At 39.4% G+C, this 17868-nt stretch overlaps 2 long non-coding RNA genes across 2 annotated transcripts; both read left to right on the top strand.

Moving 5' to 3' along the window:
• Window positions 1–8082: 8082 nt before the first annotated feature.
• Window positions 8083–10662, top strand: LOC109203616 (uncharacterized). Its single transcript, XR_002063405.2, has 3 exons — window positions 8083–8146; window positions 8274–8349; window positions 8630–10662. It is a non-coding gene; the product is annotated as an uncharacterized LOC109203616 (long non-coding RNA).
• A 2358-nt stretch (window positions 10663–13020) lies between these two features.
• On the top strand, window positions 13021–14387 carry LOC109203645 (uncharacterized). Its single transcript, XR_002063421.2, has 3 exons — window positions 13021–13421; window positions 13724–13854; window positions 14235–14387. It is a non-coding gene; the product is annotated as an uncharacterized LOC109203645 (long non-coding RNA).
• The last annotated feature ends 3481 nt before the right edge of the window (window positions 14388–17868 follow it).

The raw sequence follows: 17868 nt of genomic DNA, 5'->3' as shown, positions 1-17868 counted from the left end.
ACACATGCATCCCCAGAGCTACAGACTGATCAAGGATTGCTATAATTTTTCATTAAAAAAGATAACAGCATGAGATGAACAACAAAAACATATATTAAGAAAATTATCACTAATCAAACAATTACTGTACAAATTGAAGGAAATGAGCTAAACTAACATTAAAAAGCACATAAAAGTTTCTCATTAAACTGTTGTTCAGAAGGAATTTAAAACATGCGTAGAGCTGACTAATCTCCTTTTCTGGCAAACTATTCAGCAGCCTTCAGCTCTTTTATATGGATAATCCTCTTGAGATGTACCATCTCATTTTCCAGGGGTTCCTACATCTACAAGATGATGGAGTGGATGGACTAGGGGGGCAATTAATCCACAGTTGTTTAACAACAATTCACAGTCACTACTTCCTTCCTCCACAGAGCAAAAGCAGTACAGTTCTCGTCTCGCAAATCCCTCTTACGTCTGGCTCAAACAGGTACTTTAGCTTCACATCGCAACCATACTTTCCTAATGAGCCTGTTTGATCTTAATGACTTGTTTCCTCTGTGTTTGAAGTGGAACAACACACACACACACACACACACACACACACACACACATATATAGATAGATAGATAGATAGATAGATATATGTGTGTGTGTGTGTGTGTGTGTGTGTGTGTGTGTGTGTGTGTGTGTGTGTGTGTGTGTGTGTTCAATCTGAGTAGGCTGAACAATATACATGTGACAACTAAATCTGCATCAGCAGAGTTCCACCCAATCACACCACAGCTGGGACTGGGAGGGGATTACAGGTAATCTAACTGTATCCTGAAATAACCCACTGTGAGACTACTTCTAATCATATTTCACAAGTCTGATGTACAGGCTTTCAAATGTTGTGTAGACTTTATATCTCTTAAGCTCCTCATAGATTTACATGTTTTATTCTTTACAATATCACAGTAATGACAGATAAAGACACAGAGAGAGGGAGAAGTTTTCTTTGAGTACAGCTAAGTTAATACATTCTTCAGTCACCAACTGTCGTCCCTATAACAGGTGTACTGTAGGTCATTTATGAAATTTTCCCTCTTTTTTTCAAAGATCAGGAGGCTTACAGAGGGCGTTGATGTCGATGATTGTTGAACTTTCTTTTTTGTTACATAATAAGTAAAAATGTATTTCTTCCAAAATGCAGTCCAACTATGCGTACAGTTCAGAAGTTACACTAAGAAGCCCTTCACATATTGGAGGTCAGATTAGTGTAACTAAATATTGCATGTTTCTAAGTAATATTTTGCTCAATTTAGTATTTTGTACTTACTTTACCTCCACAGTGACTACATGTTGATACGGTGGATAGTTTTAGGTCCCACCTTTTCAAAGCAGAATTTACAGTAAAACCAAAAAAAGACAAAAGAGGTCCTACCTTACACCACACAGAACCCTAAAGCTCCAGTGCCATGCAATTTAGGGGTGGGTTTAAAAAACAAATCCTGAATCATTTTTAAATATAAATGTATTTTGCCAGAAACGCCAGAATCTCAGCTTAAAGCTTACAAAACTCTTTCAACAACCGTCAGACTGTTAAAACAGCGAACGATCAAAGAGCGGGTAAAACAGAGTCCGCAAAAAGATGATAGCACAAAGTATGACCCGATGCCACGTAGGTGGACATGGCATCGGATCGCACTTTGTGCTCGCGCCGCTTTGAAAGCCGACATCACACAGATTCTTAAACTGCAGGTTTCGTCACTCCGACCAAAATTCAGTGAACCAGCAGCAAAAGAAGATCAGAAGTACCCTTGAATTTCTCCTTACTTTGGCAGTTCTGCTTCCACCATTTTAAAACCACACCTTCTGCACAGCTCTCTCTCTCTCAGTGTACTTTAAGACCAGTTTACCATCAAAAATCCTTATTTTCCGTATTATCACTGTCTGAGTCAAAATTGAATTTAATTGAATGGAATCAGTTATAGCAATCAGGGATGATACCCAGCCCTAACGCAAATGCTGTTATGCTCTTTTTAAAAAGTGATAACTTTTACAAATCTGTTATATTACTGTTTAAACTTTTCACAAAGTAAGAAAATTTGTGTTTGGTCAGTTATTTCTTTGCTGTAACAATGTTTCTAGGTGATACATTTTATACAGTTGGAAAACCAGGTTTATTTTCCCTTAAATGATGCCACAGGAAGGGAAATGTATGAGTATGTGTTTGGGTTGCCAAAAATTCTCTGCCAAAACCAAACAGCTGATTCCACTGTTGACTCTAGTTTGGTGTTTTTTCATGGACTGGATGATTAAAATCTGAAGAAACAAGACTTATTGGCAACAGTTTTTTTCATTTAACAAGCAGGAGCCTCAACATGTGTGTGGAAGAACCATACACAGCCACAATAGACTGGCATAGGCTTAAGCTACCCTATGAGACCTTAGATTGGCTTTATGTAGTCTCATCTGGATTGTCTGGGTAGAAATCCGTCGGTGACATCATCCTCCAAACCTTGAAGGCTACCTACGGTTCCTAAGTGCTGACAGGGTGAGGAAAGGGCATCAACTTGTGGCAACATCTTGTTGAGATGCCCACTTCGTGGCCTGTCTCTGACAATTTGGATAAACTGCTCACTCAAAATAATGCTGAAATTATGTTTTCCAGAACACCAGTTTAAAGCTGCTTTATGGCATGGGCCTTACCAGATCAACCAAATGTGACATCCTTCCATTCTTGGAAAAACTGGACATGGAATTTATTAGCAGAACATTGGTCATTAATGGCTTTGTTCTCTCAGGCAGCAAAAAATGCTGAAATGCGCTTAGTACTGCGCCATGGAACTACACTGCTGGTTTAATTAAATGGTTTTTTATAGAGCTTTTAAAATTTTAATCCTTAATAAATAGTCTTTGTTTTACAGGATAAGAAAAGAGTATACTTAGCATGCAGGTCAATGTCATATCAATCTTGATTTTAATTCAATTCAATTCAATTTTATTTATATAGCACCAAATCACAACAGAAGTCGCCTCAAGGCGCTTTATATTGTACAGGAGATCGCACAATACTACATACAGAGAAAAACCCAACAATCATATGACCCCCTATGAGCAAGCACTTTGGCGACAGTGGGAAGGAAAAACTCCCTTTTAACAGGAAGAAACCTCCGGCAGAACCAGGCTCAGGGAGGGGCGGGGCCATCTGCTGCGACCGGTTGGGGTGAGAGAAGGAAGACAGGATAAAGACATGCTGTGGAAGAGAGACAGAGATTAATAACAGATATGATTCGATGCAGAGAGGTCTATTAACACATAGTGAGTGAGAAAGGTGACTGGAAAGGAAAAACTCAATGCATCATGGGAATCCCCGGCAGCCTACGTCTATTGCAGCATAACTAAGGGAGGATTCAGGGTCACCTGGTCCAGCCCTAACTATATGCTTTAGCAAAAAGGAAACTTTGAAGCCTAATCTTGAAAGTAGAGATAGTGTCTGTCTCCTGAATCCAAACTGGAAGCTGGTTCCACAGAAGAGGGGCCTGAAAACTGAAGGCTCTGCCTCCCATTCTACTTTTAAATACTCTAGGAACAACAAGTAGGCCTGCAGTGTGAGAGCGAAGTGCTCTAATAGGGTGATATGGCACTACAAGGTCATTAAGATAAGATGGGGCCTGATTATTTAAGACCTTGTATATGAGGAGCAGGATTTTGAATTCAATTCTGGATTTAACAGGAAGCCAATGAAGGGAAGCCAAAACAGGAGAAATCTGCTCTCTCTTTCTAGTCCCTGTCAGGACTCTTGCTGCAGCATTTTGGATCAGCTGAAGACTTTTCAGGGAGTTTTTAGGACATCCTGATAATAAAGAATTACAGTAGTCCAGCCTGGAAGTAATAAATGCATGAACTAGTTTTTCAGCGTCACTCTGAGACAAGATATTTCTAATTTTAGAGATGTTGCACAAATGGAAGAAAGCAGTCTTACATATTTGTTTAATATGTGCGTTGAAGGACATGTCCTGGTCAAAAATGACTCCAAGGTTCCTCACAGCATTACTGGAGGCCAAGGTAATGCCATCCAGAGTAAGAATCTGCTTAGACACCATATTTCTAAGATTTTCAGGGCCGAGTACAATAACCTCAGTTTGATCTGAATTAAGAAGCAGAAAGTTAGCGGCCATCCAGGTCTTTATGTCTTTAAGACATTCCTGCAGTTTAACTAATTGGTGTGTGTTACCTGGCTTCATGGATAGATAGAGCTGCGTGTCATCTGCATAGCAGTGAAAATTTATGCTATGTCTTCTAATGATGCTGCATAGGGGAAGCATGTATAATGTAAACAGAATTGGTCCTAGCACTGAACCCTGTGGAACACCATAATTGACCTTAGTGTGTGAAGAGGACTCTCCATTTACATGTACAAACTGTGGCGTGTCCAGCGGGGTGGCCTGGGGGGCACAGGCCACCCCCCCCCAACCAGACTGGCCACCCCAGGTGCCACCCCGAAGCCAAAACAATAAAATCCAATGAAATATCAAATGTACGATTATGTTTTCACAGTGAAGCTCAGATATCCGAGTGTAAGTGAATGCAGCATCGGCTTCTGCGCTATGAGCGTCATGTTAGCAAAGGTAGGAGAGCCAAGCACGAAAGACAGCATCACAGAAAACAGTTTTTCGGCGAAAGATTAACAGTTTAACATAGCTGGACTGGCCATCGAGCATGGCGGAGCTTTCACGGCGGCTAGCAGGTGGATGAGGGAAGGGTAGGCAGGAGGAGGAGAGACCCGAGGCGGCTGCTGGTCCGAGTGTCAGGTGAACTGAACTTCAGGTAAGAAGTTATGACCTGCAGTCTATCTGGGTCAGATATAAACCAAGTTTAGGTGGAATTTATTTTCGTTGTGCTGACTTTTTACAATCAGTTACAATAACTCGTACTGCGTGCTAGCTAGCATGACGGAGTTTCTATACAGCTGGGTGGGTGCTGTGATGTTACTGATGGTGAACTTTATTTTATTCATAAGGTTAGTTAGTAGAGTTGCCAACGGCTCCTTAAAAAATGGAATCGTCCCTCATTCAGAGAAAATATTACAGGTTTTGTATTGAGCTGAGAAGAGACGCAGTTTGTCCCGTACTTAAGCTAGAATGAAAAAGACACAGCTGGAGTTATTCTGTGTCTTTGCTGCACAGCTGCCTCTTCTCCTCTCATTCTCTCCCCTCTCTCTCCTGTTGCTACTTCAATCATGAAACTGATCAATGATCAGCTGATCGGCTTTTCTCTTGTTTATTTATCGCCCACTTTGTGCCAGAAAGAGGAAACCAGCGGATGTCGCGTTAAACAAGAGCAGCACCTTTAAGCTTGATCAGCTGTTGTTAGAATTTATTTAATATTAATTTCTAGTATCAGCTGATGTTTGCTGGAGCCACAGCTGTAAAGCTGCTGGTCATGATATCAGTTTGGATATGTGGTGAGAGGGAAACATGCAGATGAAACCAGGAGATGTCCTTACTGAATCATCAGAGCTGAACTGGTGATGGAGAAACAAGTTTACCTTTTAGGTCACATGAATGAGTTGAAGGGAAGTTATGAACTGTTTCTGAGAGACAAATAACACCAGGATCCTTTTCTACGTAGCTGACAGCTGGTAACTGTGCAGGGGCGGGTCTAGCAAATTTTTGCCAGGGGGGCCAGGTAGGGCATTAACAGGGAAAGGGGGGCACAAAGAAATACTTTTCTTACTTATTCTCATTTAAAATATCTAGCTTTTATTAAATAATTATCTGAATCTTGCGAACAAAGTTTTTATCTGATGTAAAATTGATAGAAATCATACATATACCAACAAGACCGTGTACATCACTGTCACAACAGCGTTTGTTTTCATTCAAAGGCTTTATGGCTTTAATACCTGGTGGGCCGGGCTCTGGTCAAAATGCCCAATTTTTTGTCCCAGTCCAGCCCTGCAGGTTAATACTGGCAGTGTCACCATGCCAGCTGACTGTATTTCATCATCAGCCAGTGTTGTTCTTTATACATCAGTATTACCAAAGTTTATCATAAGGCAGCATAGAAAGTATTTACTTGCTTTCAGGTTTCATTCAAATGTTAGTCTTTTCATTTGTTTCCCCACTTTTTTCCTGTTTCAAAATCAAACAACAGTTTGTGAGAAGATTATCTGCCTATTAAAAAAAAGAAGATAAAATTTTGCATTGGCTAATTTGCCAATTGTATGTTACAAATGTTCGTATTTTAATATTCAAAAATGTTTGTGCCCAAAACATATGTGCACTATATGTCAGTAAAAATACTATGCAAATATTGCTGTCCTTGAATGCTGAGTAAACACTGACAAAGCACTGATTGTATCTCTTGTACTTCATCAACACAGTATCTAAAAACTTTGCACCGTAGTGGTTAAAACCTCATTCTAATAAGAGTCAAAAGCAAATTCAGTTATTAGGTTTACAGGGTTATTGAATGATGGTTAACTGTTGGTAGAATTTTTTTTAACATTATCTGCCAATTACATCTGCCACCCTTCTCCAAATCTGTACCCCTACCTGGCCCCCCCAACAAAAATTTTCTAGACACGCCACTGTGTACAAATTGGAGTCTATTAGATAGATATGATACAAACCACTGCAGTGCAGTACCTGTAATACCTACAGCATGTTCTAATCGCTCTAATAGGATATTATGGTCAACAGTATCGAACGCAGCACTGAGGTCTAGCAGGACAAGCACAGAGATGAGTCCACTGTCAGAGGCCATAAGAAGATCATTTGTAACCTTCACTAAAGCTGTTTCTGTGCTGTGATGAGCTCTGAAACCTGACTGAAACTCTTCAAATAAGCCATTCCTCTGCAGATGATCTGTTAGCTGTTTGACAACTACTCTTTCAAGGATGTTTGATATGAAAGGAAGGTTGGAGATTGGCCTATAATTAGCTAAGACAGCTGGGTCTAGAGATGGCTTTTTAAGTAAAGGTTTAACTACAGCCAGCTTGAAGGCCTGTGGTACATAGCCGATTATTAGAGATAGGTTGATCATATTTAAGATCGAAGCATTAATTAATGGCAGGACTTCTTTGAGCAGTTTTGTAGGAATGGGGTCTAAAAGACACGTTGATGGTTTGGAGGAAGTAATTATTGAAGTTAACTCAGAAAGATCAATTGGAGAAAAAGAGTCTAACTTAACATCGATGGTACTAAAAGTAGCTGTAGATAATATTACATCTGTGGGATGATTATTGGTAATTTTTTCTCTAATGATAAAAATTTTATTTGTGAAGAAGTTCATGAAGTCATTACTAGTTAACGTTAAAGGGATTGTTGGCTCAGTAGAGCTCTGACTTTTTGTCAGCCTGGCTACAGTGCTGAAGAGAAACCTGGGGTTGTTCTTATTTTCTTCAATCAGTGATGAATAGTAAGATGTTCTGGCTTTGCGGAGGGCTTTCTTATAAAGCAGCAAACTATTTCTCCAGGCTAAATGATGATCCTCTAAATTTGTGACACGCCATTTCCTCTCCAGCTTACGAGTTATCTGCTTTAGGCTACGTGTTTGAGAATTATACCACGGAGTCAGGTACTTCTGATTTGAGGCCTTAGTTTTCACAGGAGCTACAGTATCCAGAGTCGTACGTAGTGAGGAGGTAAAATTATTAACAAGATAATCGACCTCTGTTGGAGTAGCGTTCAGATAGCTGCTCTGCTCTATGTTGGTACAGGGCATTGAAGATGATAACAGTGGGTGGATTATATTCTTAAACTTAGTTACAGCACTTTCAGAAAGACATCTACTGTGATAAAGTCTACTCTCCACTGCTGTGTAATCAATTATTGTAAATGTGAATGTTATCAGGAAATGATCAGACAGCAGAGGGTTTTCAGGAAACACTGTTAAATGTTCAGTTTCTATGTGTAACCCATATTTAAGGACGGCTTGGATAAAATATACCAAAATGAAAAAAGGACCATTAATCTTAGCAGTTACACTCTGTTTATGGTGAATAAGCCACAGGTGCAGCAGTTAAAGGGTTAACTGCTGTGGAGTAGACGTGAGTTGCTCTAAGCCAATGAGCTGCTGAAACTGAGAGAGCACAGGCTTTTCCTTCTCTCTCTCACGAACCCTTCATGCGCACGCTAGCGAGGAAAAAGACACAGCGATTTACTGAGACCAGGTATGGAAATACAGTAATATAAACGGGAGAGTTAGCACTCGCTGCTTATGAAAGATCGTTTTATTGTATGTGTACTGCTAAGACAAGTAACTAGCTGGTTCATTTTTACATTGTTTGGTCGATGAAGGTCGGGAGTTAGAGACAACGCCATGTCATCATTCCTGCGCCATCTCGCGCTGCTCCGCCTTTCTTTTCTGAGATCGGTGAGCTAAGTATTTTAATAGTTCATTGTTTATCTGCACTTTTCATGAGTTCTTTGCAAGCAGAATGTTCCAGTGTTTATTGGATAATTGTTTGAAAATATTTTGTGGAAAACTTTATTCAGTCTACTGAAAAACAGCATTTGGAGCAAATGCACAGTGTGTGTTTTACTGTTTATTTTCAATTTGTAACATGGCTAACGTTGCAAATAATACATTTTAAGAGATAGTGAACTGTGATTATATGAGAACTTAATATGTCCTATGACACTGTTGTTGACAGGTCAGGGTTTTTGTGTTTCCTTTTGTATCTTCCTTTTGATGCATTGCAACGGATCCTGTAATCGATGGCGAGCCAACCCCGTTGAAGGACCAATTGACTTTGTTCTGTGCTGCACAGCAGAGTGTGGTAGGCCAGCTGCAACAAAACAAAAACACACCACGCCACTTTGAACTTGCTGTTCCCCTTCTTCACACACATCCCCCTGGACTTACGGACGGTTTATTTTAAGGACTTTTTACGGACTCTATACATCCCACGAACAGGAAGGGAAGTGGGTGTGGGTGGTTGGATTCATTTTTCCAGCTTAATGGTTGTTGCACTTTGTTTACAAAGTCTATGAAGTTACAAACAAATGTTGCCATTTGGATTTTGGTAATTGAGATTGTGGTTCATTTTGAATGTGAATTTGTACATTTAGAAGGGTGCACCCAGGTAAGGTTTTTTTAAAGTGATTAAATGGTAAATGGCCTGTATTTATATAGCGCTTTACTAGTCCCTAAGGACCCCAAAGCGCTTTACATATTCAGTCATCCACCCATTCACACACACACTAAGTGTACAATTCACTTACTGTGATTGTACCACAGGGTTGTCACTGAGGAAAATACCGGTACCAAAAAGAGAGACTTTTATTTATAATGTTGTTGTATGTTTGTAATTTTCTTTCTTTGGTTTCTCGATGAGTAAAAATACAAAGCCGGCATTTTTCAAAACTCACAGTTGCCTGAGTCTCACTCAGTTTGCCTCTCCTGTACGTAGCCGAACCTACTGGTCCAAATCATTGAGCTCTTTTGCATCAGATTTGGGTGAAGTACCTTTTGATCTTAGAGTATTTGAAACACATCAGTGTTACATATGCCATATGTTAAAACAAGATCTAGGGTGTGATTAAAGTTAGAAGCTTAAAAACTGATAAAAGAAGAAACAAAGGTTACTGGTAGTGATATTTATATCAGAAATCCCTGCAAAATCCTCTCCTGCACACACGAGTCTTCAAAAGCAAAAACCATTAGAAACACTGCTGTTTAATGCTAAAGGTGTCATGCGGCGGCTGTGTGAAGGCGAGAGAGGACCCAAATGCACAGCTCAAGACACACGGGGATAACTCAAAAGGCAGGTCTTTATTAATAGGAACATAAGTCATACAAAACTATACTGCGAGAAACTAGAGCTGAGGCACTAGGAAGACACGAGGGAATGCACACAACCTAGAGGGACGACGCAACACGGAACAAAGGGATACTCTGACATAAATACACAGAAGGTAATGAGGGAAGTGGGAACACATGGGGAACACAGCTGAGGACAATCACCCATGACAGAGCGGGGAGGACACGAAACTGAAAAAACTGACACCAAGATGTGGACCTTAAACACAACACAGAGTACACAGAGAGGAGCACAGAGAGAGGCAGAGAACAAGAAGCAATACACGAGGGGATGAGAAGAATACAGAACATAAAGGATGGGAACACGGTACCAGAACAAACACCACAATGCAAGCACGGACACGGGGGAATCCAAATACCAAACCAACAATCCTATGAACACAAAGAACAAAATACAAAACCACAGGAAAACCAAGAACACTGGGTTGAAATGACCCAGGACCATGACAAAAGGATTCTACTCACTGCTTGAAGAATAAAATGTGTGTTTCTATTAAGTGTTGAGAGGGATTTTCTTTTTTTCAGATGATTCAATTGATTACCCAGTAAAGCTTGTGTTAAATTAACTTACAGGTAGAACAATCAATCAACTCTGACACAGCTTCACCTATACATGGGCACAGCAGAGAGGGAGTTTCACATTTACTGATGTAAAACCAACTCAATACGATGATCAATGGAGGTTGATGAATTATAAGGAAAGAGTAATTTTATACCCCACTTCATCTTAAAAGGTACAAGCTCACATGTGACATCAGTAGGAGAGGAGAGAGCAGTTTGAGATTAAACCTTAAATAAGAAATAATTTCATGCCATTAAAGAGGAACTCTTTAAAAATGACTCAAAGTTTGCAGTTTATTTACCTTGGTGGACAGACTTGTCTCATATTTGTCTCTTAAAAATTAACTTACACAAGTACGCACTTGTCTGTCTGGTCCCTGAATCTTTTGCACAGTACCAAAACAATAAAGGGGTTAGGGTACTTTGGAACTCACAACATGCTGTACAAAGCATGACGCACATTATTTCCCAGGGACTGTGACTGTGTTTGGCAGCCTTGGGAGGTGTAGTATAAACACTAGTGCACTTTGAGGATTCTACACAGTGTGGAGAGGAGTTACTTTATGCATGATACTAGGTTGTGTTATGCTGATATGACACAGATATGAGAGGCCAACACGGCAGGTACTAAGTCTTAAAGTTAAAGGGCCCTGTCCACATGCCAGAAATGCATTTTGCCCTTTCGTCTACATGCAATCATAATCTTAGATCATTTTAGATATTTTGTAAACTCCTTCCAAGGTGTGGCCTTTCAGAAACCTTTTTTCCAGGTTTCTTCATGTAAATGAAGAAAACTGAGATTTTGTTTTGCACTGTCAAAGGTTTGTGACGTTATCTCCTTCTTTGTCTTCAGACTGTGCACCATGTAATATTTTGGAGGCTTTTGACTGGCCAACTTTTCTATACGATGAGGGTTATTATTTCCACCTCGTGCTCTTGAGAGCGTCTGGCATTGTTTTTCAGTTTTTCCTTGAAATATTTTTATTTGCCAAAATTAAAGTGGTAAATTAAAGTCCCACCATTACATAATGCTTCAGTCTTAAATATCAACCTATCTCTAATAATCGGCTATGTACCACAGGCCTTCAAGCTGGCTGTAGTTAAACCTTTACTTAAAAAGCATCTCTAGACCCAGCTGTCTTAGCTAATTATAGGCCAATCTCCAACCTTCCTTTCATATCAAACATCCTTGAAAGAGTAGTTGTCAAACAGCTAACAGATCATCTGCAGAGGAATGGCTTATTTGAAGAGTTTCAGTCAGGTTTCAGAGCTCATCACAGCACAGAAACAGCTTTAGTGAAGGTTACAAATGATCTTCTTATGGCCTCTGACAGTGGACTCATCTCTGTGCTTGTCCTGCTAGACCTCAGTGCTGCGTTCGACCACTGAATAAAGGCTGTAGCCTAACTTGCCCTGAAATCTTGTTTTTAAAAGTTTTCTCTCAAAATCTATTTAGGATTTCATACACCCTAAAAAATGCTGGGTTATTTTCATAACTCAACTTCTAGGGAAAAGCCGTAGGTTCGTAAGTTGGGTTATTGTGACCAAATATTGGTTCAAGAGTCATGACTCAGGAGTTGGGTTGGTGATGTGCTAGGTTCTTCAATTCACTCCACAGCTTGACTAATTCTGTGGGGTCATAGCTTGGGGAGCTTTGATAAAATATTGGGTCAAAATTTTACCAAATTGATGGGTTGAAGATAAGCCTCAGAAGAAGCCACATCATTCTTCACAAACTGCCGTTTTCAACTAGGCTGTGTCCTGATCAGATATCACTGGACTTCTCCTCTACTATGAAATAAAACATGGTAAGTAAAAAGTGAATTCTAAAAGTTTGAAATCATAGGGGTGATAATTTATTGGTTTATTCTAGAACTTTACCTACTCATTAAATGTCTTCTAACAGTTAACGCCAGCTAGCTTGTGATGAAGAACGCTAGTTCTACTTAGAAATGCTTGATATCATCTTTTAAAGTTATTATTTAAAATGAGGCTGAGGTTGCTCTGTTTGACAAACTATTTAGAGATCACTGTATACAGAACGAAGAAAGCATGAGATTGCATGTTGCATTTGTGGGAAAACATTTTTTAAAGATAGATACGCTAATACTTTGACCCTTTTTTTCCCTCGTTCACTAGACCGTGCAAAGGGCATGCACATCCCTGTGCTTAGCTAGCTTGCTACTAATGAAAACCTGATGGCAACAGCAACATAAGTGAGCATTTATGCTGCCACCACCAATATTTAGCCACCATCTTTGATCCTCACCGTGAGACCTCGGTAGCTTTAAGGTCCGCCACTCCAAAGTTTACGTGTAATCAAAGTAAAATAAAAAACACAAATTTACTGCCTTCTAAATATCGTTTGTATTAAGCCGTTTGGTTCTTAGTCAACACACAAGGCTAAGTTGCATTTGGACCCTGCTCAGTATACAGCTAATCTGCTCTTCACTGGGTGAAAGCAGCCTGTCATTACTTCACAGACGAAAGTCACCAACTTAGTTGTCCGAATGATCGGTCCGGATACACAAGCTGTGCAATCAGGTTTGCTTATATTTTTTTTAAACTTATATCTATCTACATTCACTTTAATGAAAATTAAAAATGAGAATTGTTATCCTCGCTAACTTTGAGTATTGTGATGGACCGAGCAGTGAAGGAATGTCATGCACAGGTTAAAGTGAAAAAAATGTTTTCTTATTTGACCCTAAAACACACTTGGTAAAATTATACAGAGAATTCAAAATCTTGGACCCATAAAAGAGGTCAAAGTAACAGAACTCTTCTCAAAAGCTGGCAAAAAACAATACTACTAACTCAAACTAACTAACCTACCTAAATGAGACAAAGGGGAAACTTAAACAGTGGCTGATCAGCCAATAAAAACACAGAAAGGCGTAGAACTCACAAAACTCAACTAAAACTAACATAACAAATTCCACTTCCCCCTCTTAATCCAGAATTGTGGTATGACCCAATCTGTAGATCTCCACATAGGCTTGCTCCGCCCCTTTTCCACCTTTTACCTCATCAACCAGGGACTGGGAGCAGCTGCCACTGAGGTAACTCAGAAAACATAACAGTGTAAACTTAAAATGTGTGAACTTATTTTAGAATACAGCTTTATGTTATTGTATAAGTAAATTATTTCTAAACCAAAACCAATTCGTTATTACCCTGTAAATTTAATCCTATATTTAAAGAAAGAAAAATGTAAGTGTAGTGTTATGGTTAAGCCTCTATTGTAACACTGATGTTTGGTAGATTTTACCACTGTGTGGCTGTAACTGCAGCCATCACAAGTATATTCAATTACTATAAAATTAACATTAAAAATGTTTTAACTTTAATTATTTAACTTTAGAACATCCGTGAGGTTCACCTGAGGGGGAGATCTTTTGTTGCCAGTCTTGAAGAACACCAGCACATATCCATACATGAAAGATGGAGCGTCCGGATACTTATTTCACACTTAATGGAGCGCTATGGAGAAAAGTGAGTAATTCTTGTGCATAAACTAAATCAGTTAAGGTTTTTGTTGGTGGTGGTGGTGGTGGTTTGTGTGTGTGTGTGTGTGTGTGTGTGTGTGTGTGTGTGTGCGGCATTTTCACTGTGGCTACATTTAGGCTTCTTGGTCAGAACGTCAGGGACACTGTGCTGTGCTGGCCTGAGTAAAATGACTCCAGTGGCAGCTCCTATAGTGTGTGCACTGGGTGATGAAAGCAAGGAGGATCAGTCAAAAATGCTTGATTTCTTTTTTTTTTTTTTTTTCCAAAGCTTCTACTCTTTGTATTTGTTTATTTTAGGAGAAATCTACAGAAATGTAAAGTTTTTGTTCATGAAATTTTATTTAATGCAACTGTTTTTGCTTGCAGCCCAACTTCATGAATAAAGGCAATTTTGGCATCATCAACAGTGGATCAGTTTCCATGTCTAAAGGACTGTTGTGGCACAGGATATGTACGTATCTACCAAGGGCGTAGATTTGGTTTTGGCGTTGGTGGGGACGGATGATTCAACACCGAACCCTGGCCTGTTTCTTTTTTTTTCCTTTTTGTCTTTGCTTCTTGATAAAAAAAGGAGAAATGTACTTGCCTACATATGCTATTCTACATGCTTTTAAACCGTTTAAAATTACAATTCATAGTTTTATATGTGGATTATATAATGTTAAGTTACTATTAAACAAATGACTAAGTATTTTAGACTTTAGTTTACTTCAGCCATATTCCATATAAATCAGGTATCATACAAAAATCAAAATAGCTTCAAATACAGTCAAGACAATAAAAGAATATGACTTTAAGGACTTAACAACATTCCTTCAGTTATAGTACACCAACATCTCTGATACATTAGCACTAAGGGAACACTGAATGACCTGCTGGTTTTTGTCCATAAAACTACTCATCTAAGATTACCACAAAGTAAAAGATCTCTCAGCAAAATTAGCAACATTTTAGGCACATTATACAAACATTACTGATGAGTTGCTCATCAGTAATGTTTGTAGGGTGAGTGTATTTTTAAAACAATTTGTGCAGACTGCACTACAAGGTGGAATATTTGCAAAATCATGACTACCTCATGATATATTGTCTCAAAAATCAACCCTATGAATATGTCAGTGCCATTAGGATGAAATTATTGTGTCACCAACATTTTAACGTTAAACATTTAATTTTAATAGACTCTGTAAACTAATATCCTGGCTTACTCGAGGCTGCCGTTTTCTCTGACAGTTTTAATCAAAATTAGAAATGCTACTCTGTTATACTGAGATAACTAATAGTGCTGCATGCTGTGCAGTTAGTTTCCAAAACACGTTATTCATGGTTACATACAATTTTAGACTGATGTGGGCCAAAGCCTAGCATAGCCTGTAACGTTATTATGACGGACACATTTTCTGAGTGAACTTGACTTTAAATGACTTACAGGTTTCTTTGAAAAATACTTTCTTATATCCACGTTCTTCCTTTTTGCTGCCATCCTCCTCTCCTCCTTGCAGGTCCTCGCAGCGCAGGCTCGCCGCTGCTAAAACTTAACAGAGCTCGCTGAAAGGCACAGCCAATCACATTGGCCATATTTGTCACATGAAGTAGGACTCCAGTAGAGAACGTAATTTAACTCTTTCTGCACCGCTGGGTGAATGAAACGTTGACAGATCGTTTTTTTCTTTCTATCGGGTTTGTTTTTCTTTACTCGAAGAGATCAAATTATTGGTGGGGACGATTCAATAATCACTGGATACTGGTGGGGACATGTCCCTTCCGTCCGGGCCAAATTTACGCCCTTGGTATCTACACTTCAATGGATCCACGCAAAAACAATTAAAAAACCTGAATACTGGTCAGTTTTTCAATCAGTATACTGAGTGTCATTGTGATTATAAAAATAAATATACAGTTTGTATCTACTCGATTTCCATATCTTTAAAACATGTATGCACATTATAGACATATGTCACTCATCCAAGTGACTTCTTCAGCCATATGCACATTATAGATGCATAAATAATAACATTTGTTTCAATCTATTGCAAAGTTGGCAAAAAGGTTTGTACAACCTTGTGACTGTATAAAGTGTGTGAAACATGATACTTGACCTTGGCTTAGTCCATCTCCTAACAATTAACTGCAAGCATTCACAACCACAGACTGGCGTGCTTCATTGTTGTCCTCTCTAAACAAATGTCGGGCATAGTGTTTGGAGCTCACCGCTCCAGGATTGCAGAAAACTTAACATTAACCAAACAACTCCAAATAATCTTTGAAATCTTACTTTACTGACCCTTTTCTTTTGTTTAAAAATTACAGGATGCATGGTTAGCCCTTGCAGAACTCATCAGAATCAGAATCAGAAAGGGTTTTATTGCCAAATGTTGAGCAGGTTTACAACATTAGGAAATTGCTGCGGTACTTAGTACAAAAGGCCAACTGGGCCAGCAACTGGATTTCTGAAGGCGTGGCTACGCAATGTCAGGAAAAGGCTTTGTTCTATCAGGAAGAACCCCAAGAAAATGTTCATTTTGCTGGTACTAGAAGATAAATTTGTTTCTGTTTTTGCAGTAATCTAAGGTCTGTTAATGGCTGCTTCAAAGCATTTTTTGTTTTTGATGCAAGTTACCCAAAGTCATGCGCCCAGGTTCGGGAATTCCTTCACACTGTCATCTGTCATATCTATCTAATAGACTCCAATTTGTGCATGTAAATGGAGAATCCTCTTCACACGCTGAGGTCAACTATGGTGTTCCACAGGGTTCAGTGCTAGGACCAATTCTATTTACATTATACATGCTTCCATTAGGCAGCATCATTAGAAGACATAGCATAAATTTTCACTGCTATGCAGATGACACGCAGCTCTATCTAAAAAAAAAAATATCTTTGTGATGCTGTCTTTCGTGCTTGGCTCTCCTACCTTTGCTAACATGACGCTCATAGCGCAGAAGCCGATGCTGCATTCACTTACACTCGGATATCTGAGCTTCACTGTGAAAACATAATCGTACATTTGATATTTCATTGGATTTTATTGTTTTGGCTTCGGGGTGGCACCTGGGGTGGCCAGTCTGGTTGGGGGGGGTGGCCTGTGCCCCCCAGGCCACCCCGCTGGACACGCCACAGTTTGTACATGTAAATGGAGAGTCCTCTTCACACACTAAGGTCAATTATGGTGTTCCACAGGGTTCAGTGCTAGGACCAATTCTGTTTACATTATACATGCTTCCCCTATGCAGCATCATTAGAAGACATAGCATAAATTTTCACTGCTATGCAGATGACACGCAGTTCTATCTATCCATGAAGCCAGGTAACACACACCAATTAGTTAAACTGCAGGAATGTCTTAAAGACATAAAGACCTGGATGGCCGCTAACTTTCTGCTTCTTAATTCAGATCAAACTGAGGTTATTGTACTCGGCCCTGAAAATCTTAGAAATATGGTGTCTAAGCAGATTCTTACTCTGGATGGCATTACCTTGGCCTCCAGTAATGCTGTGAGGAACCTTGGAGTCATTTTTGACCAGGACATGTCCTTCAACGCACATATTAAACAAATATGTAAGACTGCTTTCTTCCATTTGTGCAACATCTCTAAAATTAGAAATATCTTGTCTCAGAGTGACGCTGAAAAACTAGTTCATGCATTTATTACTTCCAGGCTGGACTACTGTAATTCTTTATTATCAGGATGTCCTAAAAACTCGCTGAAAAGTCTTCAGCTGATCCAAAATGCTGCAGCAAGAGTCCTGACAGGGACTAGAAAGAGAGAGCAGATTTCTCCTGTTTTGGCTTCCCTTCATTGGCTTCCTGTTAAATCCAGAATTGAATTCAAAATCCTGCTCCTCACATACAAGGTCTTAAATAATCAGGCCCCATCTTATCTTAATGACCTTGTAGTACCATATCACCCTATTAGAGCACTTCGCTCTCGCACTGCAGGCTTACTTGTTGTTCCTAGAGTATTTAAAAGTAGAATGGGAGGGAGAGCCTTCAGTTTTC

This window comes from Oreochromis niloticus, linkage group LG1, assembly GCF_001858045.2.
Source record: "Oreochromis niloticus isolate F11D_XX linkage group LG1, O_niloticus_UMD_NMBU, whole genome shotgun sequence".
Lineage (NCBI taxonomy): Eukaryota > Metazoa > Chordata > Actinopteri > Cichliformes > Cichlidae > Oreochromis > Oreochromis niloticus.
The sequence above is the reverse complement of the archived record's forward strand: the minus strand, read 5'-3'. Positions and strand labels throughout refer to the sequence as shown.